Source organism: Periplaneta americana, chromosome 17, assembly GCF_040183065.1.
Source record: "Periplaneta americana isolate PAMFEO1 chromosome 17, P.americana_PAMFEO1_priV1, whole genome shotgun sequence".
Lineage (NCBI taxonomy): Eukaryota > Metazoa > Arthropoda > Insecta > Blattodea > Blattidae > Periplaneta > Periplaneta americana.
In genome coordinates this window covers 127,369,905-127,393,398 of record NC_091133.1, presented here as the reverse complement: position 1 = coordinate 127,393,398, position 23,494 = coordinate 127,369,905, and the positions used below count along the sequence as shown (strand labels likewise).

The 23,494-nt window shown below is 34.2% G+C and overlaps 1 long non-coding RNA gene across 1 annotated transcript in view; it reads right to left on the bottom strand.

Moving 5' to 3' along the window:
- The window catches only part of LOC138693096 (uncharacterized), a 642,128-nt gene that overhangs the window by 253,438 nt on the left and 365,196 nt on the right, over positions 1-23,494 (bottom strand). The window lies entirely within an intron of this gene.

Below are 23,494 nucleotides of genomic sequence, written 5' to 3'. Positions count from 1 at the left end.
CAAGACTGACTTACGAACGAAAGTGTGATTTAAAAAACAAATGACCGACTCCCTTGCTGTCAATGAAGAACACAACCAAAAGACAGACGAATACTTACGTAATGATACTAATATTGTGATTTCTCTAAGTATGACAGGGAGTGAGCTAATGTTATACGTATACGTGTCTATTTGTTAAGAGATATGTGTAAACCGTGAAATCATATTTTATTACGTATCATTTGAGGTCATGCCTTATTGGTGTTACTTACGATGTTCCAACCAATCTTCGACTGCTGACTTGACATTGACTACTATTTATTTTAAGACTGTATTTTTGTAATACGTTTTCTCATATTGCATGAAAGACAACTTGAGTTAGCTTCCCCTGCTCAAAATTTCATGCTACGCCACTGAAGGCAGGCTGGTGTGATTTGTAAACAAACCAGTTTTTTAATGAAAATATCGTGACAGATGAATAGAGCACCATGCTTTCTTGACCTCGGCACTAGAATGAGGTGGTGTGGAATGGATACCAATAATAAGTAACTTTGTAAGTGAAAAATTTATGTTTTACAGAAAGTGACGATTTAGAAACTTGAGATAATATCTCTACTGACCTTTTGACAATTACATATTATTTTTTAAATATTCTATTTGCATCAGAATGAACTATATGGGATTTAATGAAAGGGTTTTATTATGACAGAAGACGCTTTCCAGACAATTGAAATTATTTGCGTGGTTATTTCCTGACTGAAAGTATCCAAATATCTAAGGTACGTTTAGAAGATCCTGAAGACCAATACAATCCGTTCTGACACTAGTAGTTGTTTGGTGGAGATCTAAGTATCGAAGAAAACCCTCTCTTAGGAAGAAAATCTTTTCTAGAGAGCTACTCGCCACTGAATTGCCAGGATGTCTCTTGGTGTTTCAATGATGATAATTGGATTCGTATGTACTCATTAGTTTTGTACTCATTTACTCACTCACTCATTCATACACTCACTCCATCGTCTGAATGTCTCTCTATCTGTCTGTCTATCTGTCTGTCTATCTATCTATCTATTTTTATATTTACTAACTTCCTCCTCTTATTTATTTATCTATCCACTTACACAGTATATTTATTCACTTATTTATTCATTGTATCTATCTGTCCGTCCGTCCGTCTGTCCGTCCGTTTACCAGCCCACCAATCCAACCATCTATGCATCCATTCGTCTGACTATCTATTAATTTATTTAGTAATTCACTTATTTACTTATTAAATTATATACACGGTGGGTTAAAAGCCGCTTTCCCAAAACACTTCCTTAAATTTAATTACATTTGACTACACATTCCTTTACAGATTTTGTTCAAAATGGAGGCCCTGTTTCTCGATACACAATTCGCAACGTTTAGACATGATTTACAGATTGCAGAACATAACTCATGATTTTCACGAATGATTGTTAGATCATCTGTCGCAGCTGATGCACGATCCTGCGGTTTCTGAACAAAAACATTTTTCAGGATACCCCTCAGCGAAAAATCACATGGCGTCAGGTTCACATGATCTGGATGGCCATTCTGTTGTGCCAAGACGGCCAGTCCATTCATGGAATTGCTGGGTTAAGAAATCCCTCATTTCTACATCAAAATGAGGTGGTGCTCCATCCATCAACTGTATATCGGCAAAACGAGGGCTATTTTCAAGATATGACATCGTAAAAACAGTTGACACACGAATATGGTTGTCAATCCACTACTTATTGCATGAGCTATTCGTTTGTTCAAGTTATGATATCTGTGAAACCTAAGAACGAATATTGGGGAAAGCGACTTTTGACCCACTTTTTATTAATTAATTAATTTATTTATTTATTTATTTATTTATTTATTCATCATCATCAGGGATTAGGCCTTTCGACCTATTCCGTCCTTTCAAAGAAATTGATCTCTCCATCTCTTCGTAGGCCTTCCTCTGTCTCTCTTGCCTTTGGGTTTGTACTCTAGAATCTTTTTAGGAATACGGTATTCTGGCATTCTTTGTACGTGTTCATAATATTTTTCTTGATATTCTTTTATTTCATTGTTTAAGTTGAATATATTCAGTTCGTCTCTTATCGTTTCATTATATTGTCTGTCTGTTCTTCTGTATCCAGCTACCAATCTCAAAAATCTCATTTCTGATACTTCTATTTTGTGCTTTTGGTTTTCTGTTAGTGTCCAGCATTCTGAGCCATACATGAGAGATGGGACTGCCAAGACTTTGTAAAACTTCAAAATGGTTTCTTTCCTTGTTTTGTTTAATAGGGTTCTTTTAATCGTTCCACATATTTGGTTAAAATTTTGTAATTTTCTTTGTTGATCTAATTCTCTTGTGTTTCCAATTTCACAGCCCAGGTATTTAAAATCTCTTACTTGCTCTACTACTGTATATTGTCGTTAATTAAAATTTTACATCGTACCTGTGTTTTCCCTTGGAAAGCTAATTAATTAATTAATTAATCCATTAATTAATCCATTAATTAATTAATTAATTTATTTATTTATTTATTTATTTATTTATTAATCAATTAATTTATTTATTTATTTATTTATTGATGTATTCATTTATTCATTCATTAATTAATTCATTAATTCATTTGTTCATTTGTTCATTAGTTCATTCGTTCATTCATTCATTCATTCATTCATTCATTCATTCATTCATTCATTCATTCATTTATTTATTTATTTATTTATTTATTTATTGTTCTCAAAGATTAGATCCCTAGTCTGGCCAGAAGTAGAAAACACAGAGTGTTAACTTCACAGTGAATTAAGAAATAATATTGAAAAAATTACAATAAGCCTATGTTTTACATAAACGGAAAATAACTTGTCCTATCTATTCTTACTCTATATTTTTTCGATATGAATTTGCGAATCAGTGCCTGCGTTTGGAAGCTTGTTAGAGTGTGTGTGCCTGTGGAGCGAGGTAACGAAGACTGAATGGGCTATTCCATCTCAAATCGACCGAAATATAGAGAAAATTGACCTTGCAATTTTTAAATACAATGAAACTTTTTCTGTCCGTTGACAACTGTGATACAATGCTTTGTGCAAAGTTTGAGGCATCAGAACTTCATAGTGTTTAAATTAAAAATATTCAAATTTATAGTATTTTCATAAAATTTGCAACTTTAAACTGTTGTGGCTCCGAAACCCTTTCACCCAATGATCAAAATCATGGTTTATTTTGATGCTGAGAAGTTAAAGTTTATATTGACATGTACTGTAAACAGTTTTTCTTACTTTTTATGGAAATGGAGAAATTTTAGATTTTTCTTCATTAAGACGCATTTGACCACGAAAAAATATTTTTAAAATAGGTCTATATGGTTAGATTCCACATTGAAAGTACAAATAAACACATATTTTTTACTGATGGTATGTTGATAATTAAGTATTGAAAATATCAAATAAAGAAAATAAATAGTATGCGCGTGAAGTAACCAGCTGACTGTGAGACGGGAGCTAGCCGAGACAAACAAGGCCAGGAGACAAACATGTGATGTTTCGTCTAGTAGCGCATAGCTAGGCTAGCTTTATCACAAGTTTTCATAAACACAGGAGTAAAATGACGCCCAACGCTCGCTTATCTTCAGCTCTCGGACAGTTCGTGCGGTACTGCGCCGTTCAAGTCTAGGCGTGTGAAAATAATTTATTTAATACCCTCGAAACTTATTGCCGAGCCACTAAGCAAACAATGCCGAATCCCTCTTAATAATTCAAGGTTTTTTTCTCAATATTTTTTACATTTTTACAAATAGGCAAAAAGCCTAAAAGTAAGTAAAATAAGATTATCTGTCTGTGTGTATACAATAAAAATAAGGATTACTTCTTATCATAACCTACCAAATGTCAGCTTTAAAATGAGCTCCCGTTCAATGTTCTGCAGTAAATGGTTCCAGAGTTCTGAGCGCTGAAAGAGGCTTCTTTTTATAAAATACGCTAAATTTGTCGCTCAATAGTACGAAAACCGTTTGAAAATGCACTGTCCTCAGCACCTTGTATAAATAGGGAAAAAATTAGAGTATTAAAAAAATGCGAGGTTTGTTACTGATCGATTTCATATAGAATAGCCCGAATGTAGAATATAATGTAAGAATGTGTTAATGTAACAGACAGAAATATACCTAACACCATGAGAAACTAATTTTTTTTTTTTCGAAGGTAAACAAAATTCATAATGAGATGTCCTGCTTAATTTTGTCCATAAAGTATGAGAACTCTTGCCTGATTTGTCAATCTAACAATTAAGCTGATTAGGCTGCAGTTGGGTAAGATAATGGATGTTGGATGTGTGGACATCCCTGAGCTGAAACTGAAGTCACCTGCAGAACCTTACATAAGCCGGGCGGGCTGGCATTCCACGTAATTTGCAGCACCATGGATGCGAGCCGATCTTCACTGTTTGCTGTAAACTCCCGCAGGTTTTACTCTGACCGCGATAGGAAGCGGTCATAATGAACAGTTAATTAGCAGGGCTTCTAGAGGGCGCCCATGTCCTGTGTCAGACAGTGTCCCCACTCTTCAGTCAACCAACTTGAGAAAAAAAAAACAGTTTAAAATCCAATTACAGTATATTAAAATGTCTCCTGAGCGGATGTCGAGTAAAATTAAAAAGTATGTCTCAACAGGAGAGTTCAGTGGTCGCCAGACTTATTGAATGAAAATCGATGTCAAATTAACTTGCAGCCAAAACTCGGAGAGGCTGCTAGGTCTCCTGTTTGAAAATTATTGTGACTATTTCGTTTATATGACGTCATTACATCTTCGACCAATGAAGTGTAATGAAATTTTGAATTCCAACCAATCACAGTCACACTTTGCGATAATTTTTGCAGCTAGATTTATCGCTATCAATTTATCGCATGGTCGTTCTTTTGTTTAGTCGTTGTCGCCAACTGTTTCCCCGTAAATTGATGATCATGAATACATTAAGATGCAACTACACGGTTAAACTTTTCTTTCAACTTTAAAGCAATGAATGCAAGATTGATATTTGATATTAATTAATATATTTACGCAGTGAAGACCACGTTCAAAACGGCGCACCATGTAGACACAAAATCTTTATGCATCTTAATTGAACGTACCTTTAAACTTGATTCTATTCTTCCCAAATTGCACGCATACGCGATTGGAATATTGAACTGTGTAGATGCAGCTTTAGTTCCGTTACACACTACAGCGAGAATGCGTTTGTCGAGCTATAAAAAATACTTTCGTGTAGCACTCATTGTAGCGGTCGAAACAAGGCACAGCTGACATTGGTCCTACTTCCACAGGTAGGCCTAACGTAACCTATAAAATTGTAGCCTATAACATTTGTATTGAAATTAAACAATTAATAGACGTTCAAATTTATGTTACATCATCACATATCAAAGTCAAAGACCTTGCATAGTAATAATGTCTTTGATCAAACTCCTTTCGTATGGCGTAATAAAATTCGTGTATTAATTAGGCCTATCTATACAGAAATGGCTTCACTGTGTAGCAACATGTCTCGCTGTGAATACATAAGCATTGGTATATAGCTGTCCCCACTGTTACTGTTGAATTAAATTATGATTTCAGCAGATAATGAAAATGTATTTGCTATAATAATAAGAGAAAAGTGCAGTACATGTAATTAACAATGTTAAACCTGTATTTCGCTTTTCGCTATTGGCATTACTGAATAATAACATCGAATTTCTTTATTGCAGTAATCGATATTCATCTATTTCAACTTCACAATGTCTGAATAGGTTAAGTATTCGTTAATATACAATTATTAACATTTTGTGATCGAATTTTAGGGATATATTATTTAAATTTTTATTTTATTCACGAAATAGTCCTAATAAATGTCACTCGAGGTCTGAGATTTCCCAGATAAATCCACTCCCTTCGCTCGTGAATTTATCGGCAGATCTCAGACCTCTCGTGACATTACTACAGATAATTTTACAACAACATTGGAAGAGTGATACAGTAATAACAGGAGGAAGGTAATTAAGATTTGCTCATGGCATGGTATTAACAGAAGAGGAAACGACACTAAGGGATATGCTACTGGAGCTAAATGACAACTGTGAGCAGTATGGGATGAAAATGAATCAAACACGGAGAAGAGCATGGTTATCGGAAGAAGATAAAATTCGAAATGGGGCAGTGGAACAAGGGAATAGCTACAAATACTTGGGGTAAACTATAAGCAGTAACATGAGCTCCTGCCAGGAAGTCAAAAGGAGAATAGCAATGGCAAAGGAAGCTTTTAATAGAAAAAGGAGCATTTTCTACGGGCCTCTGGAAAACGTACTGACGAAGATACTAGTAAAATGCTTTGTGTGCATTGTAGTATTGTATGGGGGGGGGGGGAGAAACATGGACATTGCGACTAAGTGAAGAGAAACGACTGGAAGCATTTGAAATGTGGATATGGAGAAGAATGGAGCGTGTGAAATGGACAGACAGAATAAGAAATGAAGCTGTGCTAGAAAGAGTGGGTGAAGAAAGAATAATGCTGAAACTGATCAGGAAGAGGAAAAGAAACTGGCTGGGTCACTGGTTGAGAGAAACTGCCTGCTGAAGGATGTACTGGAAGGAATGGTGAACGGGAGAACAGTTCGAGGCAGAAGAAGATATCACATGATAGACAACATTAAGATATATGGATCATATGCGAAGACTAAGAGAAAGGAGGTAATAGGGAAGATTGGAGAATGCTGGGTTTGCAGTGAAGGATCCGTATAGGGCAGAAAGCTATGTAAGAATGTATACTCATTTGTGCTATATGACAGAATAAATCTGTCGTGCTACAGTATGGTCGACGTCGCTGAAAAGGAATGTTTTCGTTGGCGAAATATAAGTAAATGTTGCTTAATTTCACAAATTCATTAATTAAGAATAATAAATTACTAAATTCTCACCAGAAAATCAAACGAAATAAGAAATTACATTTTAAATCCGAAAAAGACTATGCTACACTCATATTTTTTCAATTCTAACTCAAAATTATAATCACCTTGAAATTTCAGTGACTCTGATAGCGTCTACCATTGAAAGTAGGTCTAATGCAGGGGCGTATTTTGCGGACCAGTATACGCCACTGGTCTAATGCGAGTTAAAACAATTAAAATAAATAACCAGCAGTTGAGATAGAGTGAACTACAGAAAGCCCTTACAGGCTCGCTAAGATCGAATCATTTAATTCGGCAAAGAACAACTGTTGTGTTTGATACAGCATCATGAAATGTCTGAGGAACAATGACTTTGCAGAAAACATTCCGACATTAGAGAACAAACCATCCTGTGCAAGTTACTGAGAAAGATGTCGAATCATTACAGGTACCATAGAATTCATTACCTTCAAAATTAGCATAATGAAATCATCATTAATAGCAGCATTATCACGATCATCAAACCGAATTCAATTTCGAGTTCCACATTAATAATAGTCGGCCCTTTCCCGGGAGAGGAGGAGAGCGCCGCCTGCGCTATGCTGTTGCCATAGCAACGTTTGAATTATTGATACAAGATCAGTTCTCGCCTGAACCTAACCTCAAATTCACGATAAATTAAAATATTCACATAATTGCATAAAGCCAATCAAATACTTTAAAAAGATTATCTTTACGACCAAGCGGTTAAGGCGTAGCGCTGCAAGTCGAAAGTTCGCGGGTTCGAATCCAATGAAGTCATAGATTTTTCTCATTCACCTAATCCTTCCAGCCGCATTATAGCCCTGGGGTGCACTCGGCCTCTAACATAAAAGAATAGCAGGATATTTCCTTGGGGGTAAAGGTGGCGGGCACGTAGGACTGACATCTCTACTGCCATTAATACTGTTATTTACTTACTTACTTATTTACTTACTTACTCACTTACTTACTTATTTACTTACTTAATTACGGCTTTTAAGAAACTCGGAGGTTCATTGCCGCCCTCACATAAACCCGCCACTGGTCCCTATCCTGTGCAAGATTAATGCCGTCTCTATCATCATATCCCACCTCCCTCAAATCCATTTTAATATTATCCTCCCATTTACGTCTCGGCCTCCTCAAAGGTCTTTTTCCCTCCGGCCTCCCAACTAACACTTTATATATATTTTGGCGAATCCTCGGACCTCACCTCATCTCACTACATCTCGCCAAAATATTGTAAAAAATTGCACAAAATTGTAAAAATTGTAGAAAATTACTAAATTGTAAAACTGTAAAAATTGTAATTGTAATATTGTAAAATTTTGATTTGTTCCACATCTTAAAGCTTCATTGCTCATGTAAGATCTATGGAATAAAATGAATGAATGAATGAATTAATTAATTAATTAATTAATGTTTCGATTCGTCCATACGTGCTACATGCCCTGCCCATCTCAAACGTCTGGATTTAATGTTTCTAATTATGTCAGGTGAGGAATACAGTGCGTGCAGTTCTGCGTTGTGTAACTTTCTTCATTCTCCTGTAACTTCAACCTTCTTAGCTCCAAATATTTTCCTAAGAACCTTATTCTCAAACACCCTTAATCTCTGTTCCTCTCTCAAAGTGAGAGTCAAAGTTTCACAACCATACAGAACAACCGGTAATATAACTGTTTATAAATTCTAACTTCCAGATTTTTTGAGAGCAGACTAGATGACAAAAGCTTCTCAACCGAATAGTAACAGGCATTTTCCATGATTATTCTGCGTTTAATTTCCTCTCGAGTATTTTGTTATTGTTGCTCCAAGATATTTGAATTTTTCCACCTCTTCGAAGGATAAATTTCCAATGTTCATATTTTCATTTCGTACAGTCGTGGTAGAATGTACTCTGATTAAACAGACTCACAGTTTTCCAAATTATGTAGGAAGTTAAGCAAATTCAATATCTTCTGTCAGACTTGAACCGGTAACCATCAAATCTTACGGCGGTAAACATGGTAATGACTCAAAATCCGATAACATGTACAATTGTACATTGTTATGACCATAATCATCGTCATAATCATCATCATCATCATCATCATCAATAACAATATTAAGATGTAAACCATTTAGATTTCTTCTTACATTTTGTTCCGTAGAGATCATGGATTAAAGATAATGGTTATATGCCCATTAAAATGACAAATAATACTCTAATTAAATGACAAGCACATAAAAAATTATAAAATTAAGTATCATTACTAAAACTGTGTTTAGTTAAGTACAACTTAAGACTTCTACGTTATTAAACATGCCGCAAAATTGTTCTGTGCTTATTGAAATAGAATACTCGTACGTTTAGTTGTTCAAACTAAGAAATAATTATTCTTAATAATAATAATAATAATAATAATAATAATAATAATAATAATAATATTGAACTGCCCCCCATTGAGGGTAGACCTTACGGACTCAGTATATCCTCAAAAAAATTAATATACATATGTAAACATAGATATTAAATTTTTAAAAAGGGAAACAAAGAAAAGGGCGTGAAAAATTACAATTGCTATTAATGTGGCACCATGCGATTAATTAGGATTTGGCAGGATTTTTTTAACACAATTATCACAATGTCATCCCTCAGAGATGTTGGCAGAGCAAACTGCCGACGAAATTCTTCGAAAAAAGCTGGTATAGTCCCTCGAGCACCTATGAGCAAGCCGAATACCTCAACGTGAATTAAGGCATATTTCAGCTTGAAATAGTTGACTGTAGGCTCATAGATCGACTTCTTCTCAAGGTGGACCTCGGCTGACTGATGACATTCTACTTCAAAACGTATCGTGGGGTCCACAATGATGCCCTGTTTAGTGTCAGCATTGTACGCTAAAATATCTACTCGTCTCGTTGATCCATTTTCAGCTAGACAGATTTCTTCTTCTACTATCCAGCCCTTATTTCTTAATGCGGCAGCAATTTTGGATCTTATAAGATGATGTAGTATACAGCACTCTCATAGTATTTAAATGGAACATTTTAGTTCTTCAATGAGCGAAAGAATAATTTTTAGTTTATACAGTATTGTCATTTATTAAAAAAGATTATATTTAATTGCTCAAAGTGCAAAATAATTATTCTTAGTTTATACATTATTGTCATTATATTGATAAATATTTTGTACAGTTGTTCGAAGTACAAAAAAAATTTTCTTAGTTTATACACTTTTGTTATTACAGTGAAAAGGATTTTATCTAGTTGTTCAAAGTACAAAAGAATTATCGTCAGCTTGTGTATTGTTGTTATTATATTACAAAATATGTTTATTTGTTCAAAATAGAAAATAATTATTCTCAACTTGCACATTTTTGTCATTGAAAATCTTTTGGTTTAGTGGTTGAAATGCAATATATATATATATATATATATATATATATATATATATATATATATATATATCTTATTAGCTCATACATGACTAACCTGATATTAAAAACGATTTCTCAAGCATTTTTATATTTCTCACATACTGTGTCATACACAAATAAAACAGTGTGACATCAATTGTGAACGTCATAGCGCAGATGCCACGCTACAGAATTAACACTATAGAAAGTAACACGGAGTCCGGCAAAGCCTAACTTATTCACGCCGAAAACACACTCGTTATGACGTGTGGAGGTCATTTGTGTAAACCACTGCCCCAACTTTTCCCTATGGCGCTACACTTCACACTAGTAAAACTTTTCGTACCACCTTCACGCACACACAAAAAGTCGCTTTTATTTATAAGAGGAACTTTCTCATACGCACTCTGTGTGTGGATGTATACAGTACGTTCCACGTTATTAAAATGTCTGAACACGTAGGCTGTGTGTTAACCCAATAATACATTTAAAATTTACTACAAGAGGTCTGTTAGCACACTCGCTACTAACTAAACTTGACGTATTCAATGTGACATCTAGGATTTAACGGGAATGGTTTAATTGCAGGAACTAAGTCTGCACTTTCCGGTAGAATATACACTTTCAGCACAATCTACGTATTACGTACTGACTGCATAAGACACTAAGCGCCATATTCCAGAGTTAAAGAAGCAGACTCGTCTATGCTTTAGGGCTATTCCATATGAAATTGATCAGTAAAAAAAACTCGCATTTTTTTAATACTCTAATTTTTTCCCTGCTTATACAAGGTGCTGAGGGGAGTGCATTTTCAAAAATATACTATCGTATTATTGAGCGACAAATTTAGGGTATTTTATAAAAACAAGCCTGTTTCAGCGCTCAGAACTCTGGAACCATTTACTGCAGAACATTGAACGAGAGCTCATTTTGAAGCTGACATTTGGTAGGTTATGTTAAGAAGTAATCCTTATTTTTATTGTACACAGAGAGACAGATAATCTGATTTTACTTACTTTAGGCTTTTTGCCCATTTGTAAAAATGTGAAAAGTATTGAGAAAAAACCTTGCATTATTAAGAGGGATTCGGCATTGTTTGCTTAGTGGCTCGGCAATAAGTTTCGAGGGTATTAAATAAATTATTTTCACACGCCTAGACTTGAACGGCGGAGTACCCAACGCAATGGCCGAGAGCTGAAGATAAGCGAGCATTGGGCGTCATTTTACTCCTGTGTTTATAAAAACTTGTGATAAAGGTAGCACAGCCATGACTGCTAAACGACACATCACATGTTTGTCTCCTGGCGTGCTTGTCTCGACTACCTAAAGTCAGCTGGTTAGTTCACGCGCGTACTATTTGTTTTTTTCAATACATTCTTATCAACGGTACACCAGTAAAAAATATGTGTTTATTTGTACTTTCAATGTGGAATCTAACCATATATTCTAAAAATATATTTCTTAATGAAGAAAAATCTAAATTTCTCCATTTCCATAAAAAGTGAGAAAAACTGTCTACATGTCAATATAAACTATAATTTCTCAGCATCAAAATAAACCATGATTTTGATCATTGGGTGAAAGGGTTTCGGAGCCACAACAGTTTAAAGTTGCTAATTTTATGAAAATACGATCAATTTAAATATTTTAATTTAAACACTATGAAGTTCTGATGCCTCAAACTTTGCACAAAGCATTGTATCACAGTTGTCAACGGACAGAAAAAGTTTCATTGTATTTAAAAATTGCAAGGTCAATTTTCTCTATATTTCGGTCGATTTGAGATGGAATAGCCCGTACTAACTGCGTAAGACACTAAACGCCATACTCCAGAGTTAAAGAAACAGACTCATCTATGCTTTAAGATATATGTACACCCGCAAAACGCAAAAAATGATGAAAAATTAGAATTTTCAAAATATAACTATTTTAATAGAGAATTTTCTCCCCTTTAATTTGGTATAATACATTTTCGATTTATGCCTTATGGTTTTTCAGATAAGTCCCATTTCCCAAAATGCTGCGTCATCAGCCACGGTCACTTACTTTTGGAGTGATCTTCGTAGCAGTCAATCCCCTCGTCCAGCATTCCTTGTAAAATAAACTCCTTTCTAGTCCCGAAATAGATGCATAGATATCAGGGCATGATCATTAGATTGAAAAAAACTTTTTTATGTAATGAAGTAATTTATAATCTTTTACTGTTAGTCATAAAACTGTAAATTTGTGTGTCATTTTAATAAGAATCCAAAAGTAGAAATTACAATTCTGAGCAGGATGGGCTCAAACCCTGGGACAAGCACCATCGCAGGATTTGTTGCATCAATGGAAATAGGCACAAAAATTAAAAAAAAAAAACATTCAACACCTGAAGTTAAAACAAGGAGGAGGTATTTGAGTGGCAGAAAGAAGCTGAAACTGGACCGACATGAAGCTGCTTAAGGGGTGACATATGATGATGGAGTCTTCAAGGTCTGAAAGTTTGTGGCTCATTTCCTGTAAATAGTAATTTTAGAATATTTAATTCTTTTAAACATGATATGTCAGTCAAATATGGTGATACCAAGAATTTATTGGTGTCATTTTGAAGCTTGAAATGTCCCCCAGTGCCTGACAATGAGTAAAATAACATTAATATAATTAATAATTATCTATGGATTTTTTACATGATTTATGCAACACAAAATATTATTGTAAGTTACATATATGGTATTATTTAATTAATGTAAATAAAAATAAAAAATAGCTCTATGTCAGGCACTAAAGAATAGTTTTAGCTATAAAACAGTGAAAAAACTGTGGCTCTATCTTAAAAACTGCATGAGCTATCATGTTTCAAGTTGCATGTCAAAATTATAAACAAAATAATTTTTATAAACAATTCAGACATAATTTCAAGGGATCTGTTCACTTCATTCTCTTTCTGGTACCATTCTCAATTGCATAAAAATTTTACAGAGCAAAATTATACAAAACAAATTTTTTTGTATGTAAAGGTGTACATATACCTTCATAGTGTAATGTGAAGCCAGACAGAATATGTCCAACACGACAAACAACGCAGTCTGTCAAATGTGTTTAGGTCTATGGGCAGAGTCAGTAATTTACAAATTGAAGTGTAATCCGAATCTTCTTACTCTAGACCAAGGTTTAAGCCACAGTCGCTGCAGTCGATTGCAGCGATATTTTACTACTTAATTAACTTATAATTCTCAGAACATGAATTTTACCAGCAATCGAAAAGTATTGGGAATAAATTTGAATAAGGAACAAAAAAAAGTTTCCTTCCCAGGCAGGATTCGAACCACGAAAGTCTTAGTTACCAGTCTATCGTGCTCTGAAGTGAACAAGGCTCTGAAATCAGCTACAAGGGTCGGTCCGGTTTTTTTTGCCACTACTGTACATACCAGAGGTCTGCATCGGACGTTTTCGCTCGAGCGCCAAGTAGTTCATAGCATATCCGATAGGTAGCGCACATGCATGATGGGTAAAATTGTCACGAGCGATAAATCCTCGAACGGTATAAGCCGAGCGTTAGACATTCGTTCTTGTTACAGTGATGAACTGTGTAGTAGCATCATAGATGTTTATCATTTCAAAGCATTGCAGTGTTTAACTAACCTCTCCATAGTACAACTACAAAACTTGCTTTAAAATGTAATATAAATGTTGTAGGTAAATGTTCCCCCCCCCCCCACACAAGAGTGATTTTTTTTTTTGCCACATCTGATACATAGATGTTATTGGATGTAAATGTAATTATTATAAATGGAGAATACAATCACGATAATGCAAGAATTGTATCAAGTTTTCTATTATTAATAATAATAATAATAATAATAATAATAATAATAATAATAATAATAATAATAATAATAATTGGTGAATCAATCTTTGCGTCTGAAACAGTTGTGCAGCATGATTCTTCGTTTTATTGTATTTTCTGTGACGTTATCTCTGTACTAATATTGTTATTAATCTAGGCTTCTGCTATATCAATAATATTTTGTAAAACGTTTCTACATTGTCGCAGTATATAGGCGGAACATTATGTATGGACCTATCATATTACATATGTGGTAAATCAATAATAATTATTAATTATTAATTAGCAATAATAACTGTATATGGAAGTTTTTCATACTATTTTATTTATAACTTCATGTTACTGTTTTGGTACGTTCCATTAAACGTTTGTCATAAACGCAGAAAAGAAAGCCTTATTTTTACCGTGTGAGCAAAACATATGTGTATCTCATCTGTCGCCTTCCATACAAGATAAGTCATGTCGGTGAGATAACCTTGTGCTGTGCTTCTATTTATTACGAGCGTATCAAGACCGATCGTATCTCACTCGAGGGTGCGACACTCGACCGTGCTCAAGCGAGCGATTTAACTCCAATGCAGCACTCTGGTACATACAGTATATTATTAGGCAGTACATCTCACTTGACGATATGTGTCACAGGAAGAACAACATTGTTTGTATACATCTGAAGTCTGATTAGTGTAATATGTAGGTAATCGGCGATGTATGCAATGGAGGGGGTAAGGAACTGGCCATCCTACCCCAATATCTCATAGCCTAGTTGCCTCATAAATGGTGCCAAGTAGGTATCACTTGTGAGGTTCAGACCTGTCTTCGGACAGTTGACTAAACAAACTATGGTATATGGCGAAATTTTGTCGTGTTCCGATGAATCCGCTATAACCGTTAATGCCAAAACAACTTTCTGAGATATTGATGAAAAAAATAATGCGAAATGCATGTTGAGGTACGCGCAACACCGTCTTTTGAGCACGAATGAGTCACGGGTGAGCTACAACAAAGACAATTCAGTATGATATTCTCATATGAATGTTGCTCACCCAAATTGGTACACGCCTACTGTCCCGTACCGGCGATCCTAGATGTATTAATTTCCTTCGTCAACGCATAGGAATAGCGGTTCAGCGAGGGAATGCTGCCTCCATCCTGGGATCATTTCCTGACTCTATTTCGTTGGAAGGGATCTTTCTCATTTAATGTGTAGCCTACCTGCTTGAGCACGGGTAGAAAGTTCACAAGAAGAAAACTTCCACGAAGAAAGGAGAGAGGATGTCCGATCTTTAATGAAGCCATCGTCGAGAATATCCACAAGGTTATGACTATTTTCGATCTCGTCTCCCTTAGATTGAATAAAACGAAATTCGAAAAATTGGACTTAGCACATTTAGAATATTAGGTCTTCAATTGTGTGACGAGTTGTAACTGTGACAAATAATTTGTGGTGAAATCCTCGATTCCGACTGAGCTACGCCGATGGCTCGGACTTGTATTCGATTCCCGCTTACCTGGTTGGGGTTTTTTCCGAGATTTTTCCAAACCGTAAGGCAACTGTCAGGTAATTATGGTGAATCCTCACCCTCACTTCATCACGCAAAAAAAAAAAAAAAATTGTAAAGCTTTTGAGTTGTTCCACATCTTAATGCTTCAATGTTGGTGTAAGATCTCTGGAATACAATAAATAAAATGGAATAAAAAATGGTAGTAATATTATAGTGGTAAGAGGTGGAAAAATTAATATATCTTGGAGCAACAGTAACAAATATAAATGACACTCCGGAGGAAATTAAACACAGAATGAATATGGGAAATGCCTGTTATTATTCGGTTGAGAAGCTTTTGTCATCTAGTCTGCTGTCAAAAAATCTGAAAGTTAGAATTTATAAAACAGTTATATTACCGGTTGTTCTGTATGGCTGTGAAACTTGGACTCTCACTTTGAGAGAGGAACAGAGATTGAGGGTTTATGAGAATAAGGTTCTTAGTAAAATATTTGGGGCTAAGAGGGATGAAGTTACAGGAAAATGGAGAAAGTTACACAACGCAGAGCTGCACGCATTGTATTCTTCACCTGACATAATTAGGAACATTAAATCCAGACGTTTGAGATGGGCAGGGCATGTAGCACGTATGGGCGAATCCAGAAATACATATAGAGTGTTAGTTGGGAGGCCGGCGGGAAAAAAGACCTTTGGGGAGGCCGAGACGTAGATGGGAAGATAATATTAAAATGGATTTGAGGGAGGTGGGATATGATGGTAGAGACTGGATTAATCTTGCTCAGGATAGGGACCAATGGCGGGCTTAAGTGAGGGCGGCAATGAACCTCCGGGTTCCTTAAAAGCCAGTAATTAAGTAAGTAAGTAAGTAAGTGACGAATTGTAACTGTGACAAATAATTTGTGGTCAAATCCTCGATTCCGACTGAGCTACGCCGATGGCTCGGACTTGCATTCGATTCTCGCTTACCTGGTTGGGTTTTGTTTTCCGAGATTTTTCCCAACCGTATGGCAAATGTCAGGTAATGTATGGTGAATTCTCGCCTTCACTTCATCACGCCGAAAAAAAAAAAATGTAAAGCTTTTGAGTTGCTCCACATCTTAATGCTTCAATACTGGTATAAGATCTATGGAATACAACAAATGAAATGAGATAAAAAATTGTACTATGCTGACACTAAACAGGGCATCATTGTGGACCCCACGATACGTTTTGAAGTAGAATGTCATCAGTCAGCCGAGGTCGATCTGTGAGCCTTCAGTCAACTATTTCAAGCTGAAATATGCCTTAATTCACGTTGAGGTATTCGGCTTGCTCATAGGTGCTCGAGGGACTATACCAGTTTTTTTCGAAGAATTTCGACGGCAGTTTGCTCTGCCAACATCTCTGAGGGATGACATTGTGATAATTGTGTTAAAAAAAATCCTGCCAAATCCTAATTAATCACATGGTGCCACATTAATATCAATTGTAATTTTTCACGCCCTTTTCTTTGTTTCCCTTCTTCAAAATTTAATATCTATGTTTACATATGTATAATATATATATATATTTTGAGGACATACTGAGTCAGTAAGGGCTACCCTCAATGGGGGGCAGTTTAATATTAATTAAATTATAGTGGTGGCAGTAGGCCTAGTAGTGGTAATGGTGTTGATGGTGGTGGTGGTGATAGCGGCAGTATCGATGGTGGTTGAAATCCCAATTTTACTGTGTCAAATTCGGGAAATCTTCAGGAAGACACAAACAATATTACAATTGCTAAACCTTGAGTCAGCGCTGTGTTTCAATCCAGTTCGGCAGGCGTAGATTCTGTTACGCAATTAGAATTCTAACACGTCTCCCATGTCAATTTACACACCAATCACGTTAGTCTTTTTCTCTCTCCTTTTTTCTCTCTGTCTCATCAACTTTTGAATAATCATATCACTGTTGGGGTAGGTCGCTGCTACCGGTGCTGCCCTCCAGCCATTTCAAAATGGAAGTTTCTCATAATAACACTCTCGTGTACCATTATCATTATAAGCTCCATCATTATCACGTAATGCATGAACAGCGGATAAAAACCTCACGCAGCTTTACGTAGTGAGTGTAACACTGTATGTACAAACAGGGATTATGCAGAAAGAAAATATTTTGGACAACAGCGCATTCCTTTTTTGCTATGAGATTTTAGCGACACTGTTTGAAATGCAAATGTAATTTAGCACTGGGGAGAAACAATATCGCGAAATTAGAACTCTCTAATAACATATAATTATAGACTATAGACAAAAAACAGACATCAGTTTATCGGCATTTTACAAGGTGGATTATCGCAAAAAAAGTAATAGTAGACAATCTATATATATAATTCGAACTGGTAATGGAAATTACGGGAAAACGGCTGAATGGATTTTAATAAATGACCACTCATTTTGAAGCTTGGAACCAAAGTTTTTCAGAAAAATAGTAATTTTCAGTGAAATGTCAATTTTCCTACATCAATTTCCTATTTTCCAAAATCCATCTGTCGTCAGTCATGAGACTTTTCAGAATAAAACAAAACACACTACAGTAAACAATATTACACGAAGGCCATGATCTGCAAGAATGCTGACATATCGATCGTCTAGTTCAAAAGTGCGACAACTAAAAAAAAAAACAAGTTTTGAGATATCTTTAGTTGAAAGTTTCAAATAAATCACTTAGAAAGGAACAGAGTTCTGGTTCATAACCACGACAATTAGAAATGAGTCAGTATTCAGGACGAGTTTATCACAATCTTCCAGTTCATTATTAATACATTTCCAAATGTACTAATAATGAATTAGTAAAGTCCATAGTTATAATTATTTCTAAAGCAGTTTATTTAGTTTTTTTTTTTCGTTTTGGTTGTAAATATGACTTATCTCAATAATGAATCGGAAAGAGCTCCGAAAGGGGTTTTCAGTACTATAAATAACTAAAAAATGGCAATTTTTGAGTTGTCGCACTTTTGAACTGGACGATCGATATTTAGAGCTCAAATTAAATTGGTTATTAAAAACTTCAAGACTTACTAAAAATAATTTACAGATCTGATTCTGTGGTGTGTAATTTTCTGAGTACAGCTGTGTATTGGATATTAAAAACTACAAAACTAGAAGTGGTTTGATACATTATTAACATTAGAAATAAAATATTATCCATCTTGAATATTATTATAGTTAATGCCATGATGTGACTATTTTTCATTAATTAAACATATTAATGCTATATTGATTATATGAAAGTGAAACGTTTTGGGGTTATATAAGTAGATGTAAAGAATATGTTAAATTAGATCTTGATTTTTATAATTTACTGAGTGATGGCTATATAGTACTGTATATGTTATTGAAAACTATAAAACTTACGTAAGATAATAATACTGTTATTAAAAATAAAAAAAAATATTTTTATAGTTATTAATCAAGTGGGGTTGGGTCTTTTTCATATACTTAATGGCGGTGTGGTGTAGATATTTATATGCGTGATTCTCTTCAGTATTGGCTCGAGAGAGCGCAAAAATTAGAGTTCCTAAGGAAAGACGAAAAGGTATTACTTACTGATAAAATAAGTGACCTACAAGATTTTGTAATCTCCCGATCATTTCAGCAAGATCTCTTAGGAGGATGAAATGATTTTACCACAGTCTACTATATACAGTCGCGAAGCTTGAGGTGATTTTTTGATAATCTCGTGATAAAGCGCTCCAAGCGGTTAGCAACTAGAAACAATAGACTGTCCACGGTCGACTTTGGACTGTGTCGTATTTCCATCGAGTTGCTAACTCGTTGCGTATTTCACATTGATGCTTGTGAAATGTTCGTTATTGGTTGTAATGAAAATGTTAATGGCTGAAATACAATAATTGGAATAATAATATTTTACTAGAGACGTAGAAAAATTAAGTTTGTTTTAATGAAATTTATTGATCACGTTTTATTTTCAATTCTGGTGGGATTATTATTGCTTAGGCCTACTTTTTTTTTCAAAGGATATGTTTTTAATTATAACTGTTAATTTTGTTGTTATTTTTATTTGTTACTTTACTAGAGACGTAGAAAAAGTCTGTTACAATAAAATTTATTGATCACGTTTTATTTCCAATTCTGGTGTGATTATTATTGCTTAACCTCATCCCACTTTGTTAATTACGTAAGCCTACACTACAAGTACCGGTACACGTAAGTTACTCCATTAATTCATATTTCCATTATTATTGTTGTAAAGGGAAATGAAAATTAATATTTATTGGTTTCATAGTTAATTATCGCTATAATCTTGAATGAGTGAAGCGATTATAGTAAATTTCAGTTCGTTTTGCACAAACAAAAATAATATTAACCTATTTCTTGCAGGTATCTTCGAGTTTATGGTGGAATTTAATATACTTCATTAAAATAATAAATTAACTTTATGCATTTAATATTTCAATAATGGAAGGAAGGTGTTAATTTTTCCAAAAGAACACAACGAAAGTGTAACATATTTTGTCGTCTACTAGGAAAGAGATCTGCGATGATGAGGCGATAGTATTGATCCTAGTGGTGGGCAACTATCCATGTTTGCATTTTTACTACGTATTGAGCTTCGCGACTGTATATAGTAGACTGTGATTTTACCCTTTACATTTCAAGGTAGTTTACGAAACATGCAGCAACTATAGCAAGATTCTGTCTATTGTTCGAAAGCATAGCACACCTGACTTTTTTTTTTTTTTTTTTTAATTTTCACCTACAATCCGCAATGACCTGAAATAGCTATTGCTTTACTCCCACATGAAAAACTCACTGATCGTCCTGACCCTACTTGCGTTTTCGCGTTCAAACTAAAAAGCTGAAGGTGTATAGGTTCAGGAAAAAGCATTTGTCATAAAAAAACCATTCAGAGGGAGTATGTTTCATTATTATGGAAGCAAATAACTTTCAGAATGTCTGGTATTCTTCATTGAAAATAAATCTGAAAAATGTTTATTTGAACGTCTAATGAATTTAGTTCGCAGCATTTGCTGCACAAGTCACTAGTATGATTATATTTGGGACCCTTATCATTACATAGATTCTTTTCTTCCAAAACAGCCCCTATCTTTGTCTAAAACTTTGTGTTACTGTGCATGTCACATTAAAAACTCGCTCAGTCCGTAGAACAGGGTATAAAAAAAAGCCCAATCTTTTCATAAAAATGGACTTCACGCGTTTCGGGATCACACTCTTAATCAAAGGCCACATTATTAGGCTTGAATTTCAAAAAACATTAAGACCGTCTAATATGTTGTGTACGTTGAGTCTGGCTAACCCAAAAAACTAAAAACGGAGTCTCCGCTCTAACTCTATACCTCTGAAACACAAAATAATGCTCTACGCACATTCAGTCTTATGGACTCTACGACCGAGCACATCGATACAGATGATCTTGTGCTAACCCTCAAACTAGGCTCATTCCTAAACTCACGCTGGCTGACTAAACTAAGACTTTTCTACGTACCAGGTTTCGAGCGTGTCGCCAGACGCAGGACAGTGATCGATTTCAGGAATTTAGGTGGACAAAATTAGTAACTTTTTCATGTGTAACAGACTTTTACGAAACTTTCTACAATAGTTACCGGTAGTATATTTGTTTTGTATACAAACTGTAATTACCTTTATATTAGCGAAACTACCCCATATGATGGGGTACATTTATACAAAATTAATAACTTTTTTTCATAGGTATCGAATTTTTACGAAAGTTTGTACAGTAGTTAAAGGTAGCATATTTGTTTGTATACAAAACTGTAATTACCTTTATATACGCGAAACTACCCCCCTTATGATGGGGTGCATTTACACAAAATTAATAATTTTTTCCATATGTAATAGATTTTTACGAAGCTTTGTACAGTAGTTAAAGGTAGTATATTTGTTTTGTATACAAAACTGTAATTACATTTATATAGGCGAAACTACCCCCTTGTGATGGGGTGCATTTATACAAAATTAATAATTTTTTTCATATGCAACTGATCTTTACGAAACTTTGTACAGTAGTTAAAGGTAGTATATTTGTTTTGTATACAAAACTGTAATTGCCTTTATATAGGCGAAACTACCCGCTTAAGATGGGGTGCATTTATACAAAATCAATAAATTTTTGTCATATGCAAGAGACTTTCACTAAACTTTCTACAGTAGTTACAGGTAGCATATTTCTTTGTATATAAACTGTACTGTAATTACGTTTATATAAGCGAAACTACCCCTTATGCTGGGGTGCATTTATACAAAATTAATATTTTTTTTCATTTGTAACAGACTTTTACTAAACTTTCTACAGTAGTTACAGGTAGTATATTTGTTTTATATACAAACTGTAATTACCTTTATAGGCCTATAAACGAAACTACCCCATATGATGGGGAGCATTTATACAAAATTAATAACTTTTTTCATATGTAACAAATTTTTACGAAACTTTGTACAATAGGTACACGTAGTATATTTCTTTTGTATATAAATTGTAATTTTTGTACTTTCATATAAGCGAACCTACCCCTTATGATGGGGAGCATTTATACAAAAATAATAAATTATTTTAATATGAAACAGATTTTCACCAAACTTTGTACAGTAGTTACAGGTAGTATATTTCTTTTGTACACAAAACTGTAATTATCTTTATATAAGTGAAACTACCCCATATGATGGGGAGCATTTATACAATATTAATAACTTTTTTCATATGTCACAGATTTTCACGAAACTTTGTACAGTAGCTACAGGTAGTACATTTGTTTTGTATACAAAACCATAATTACCTTTATATAAGCGAAACTACCCATTATGATGGGGTGCGTTTATACAAAATTTACAACTTTTTCCATTGTAACAGATTTTTACGAAACTTTGTACGGTAGTTATAGGTATTATATATACATTTTTTTGTATACAAAACTGTAATTACATTTATAGGCTATAAGCGAAACTACCCTTTATGCTGGGGTGCATTTATACAAAATTAGTAACTTTTCTCATATGTAACAAATTTTCATGAAACTTTGTACAGTAGTTACAGGTAGCATATTGTTTTGTATACAAAACTTTATTTGCTTTTATATCAGCGAAACTACTCCATTTGATGGGGAGCATTTATACAAAATTAATATATTTTTTTTTTCATATGCAACAGATTTTTACGAAACTTTGTACAATAGTTACAGGTAGTATATTTTGTTTTGTATACAAACTGTAATTTCCTTTACATAAGCGAAACTACCCCTTATGCTGGGGTGCAAATATACAAAATTAATAATAATATTTTTCATTTGTAACAGACTTTTACTAAACTTTCTATAGTAGTTACAGGTAGTATATTTGTTTAGTGTACAAACTGTAATTACCTTTATAAAGGCGAAACTACCCCTTATGTTGGGGTGCATTTTTACTAAATTAACAATTTTTTCATACGTAACACATTTTTACGAAACTTTGTACAATAATTACACGTACCGGTAGTATATTTCTTTTGTATACAAACTGTAATTTTTGTACTTTCATATAAGCGAAACTACCCCTTATGATGGGGAGCATTTTGTACAAATTTAATAACTTTTTTTGATATGTAAAGATTTTTACGAAAATTTATACAGCAGTTACAGGTAGCATATTTGTTTTGTATAGAAAACTGTAATTACTTTTATATGTGTGAAACTACCCCATTTGATGGAGAGGATTTATACAAAATTATTTTTTTTTCATATGTAACAGATTTTTACGAAACTTTGTACAGTAGTTACAGATAGTATATTTGTTTTGTATATAAACTGTAATTACCTTTATATAAGCGAAACTACCCCTTATGATGGGA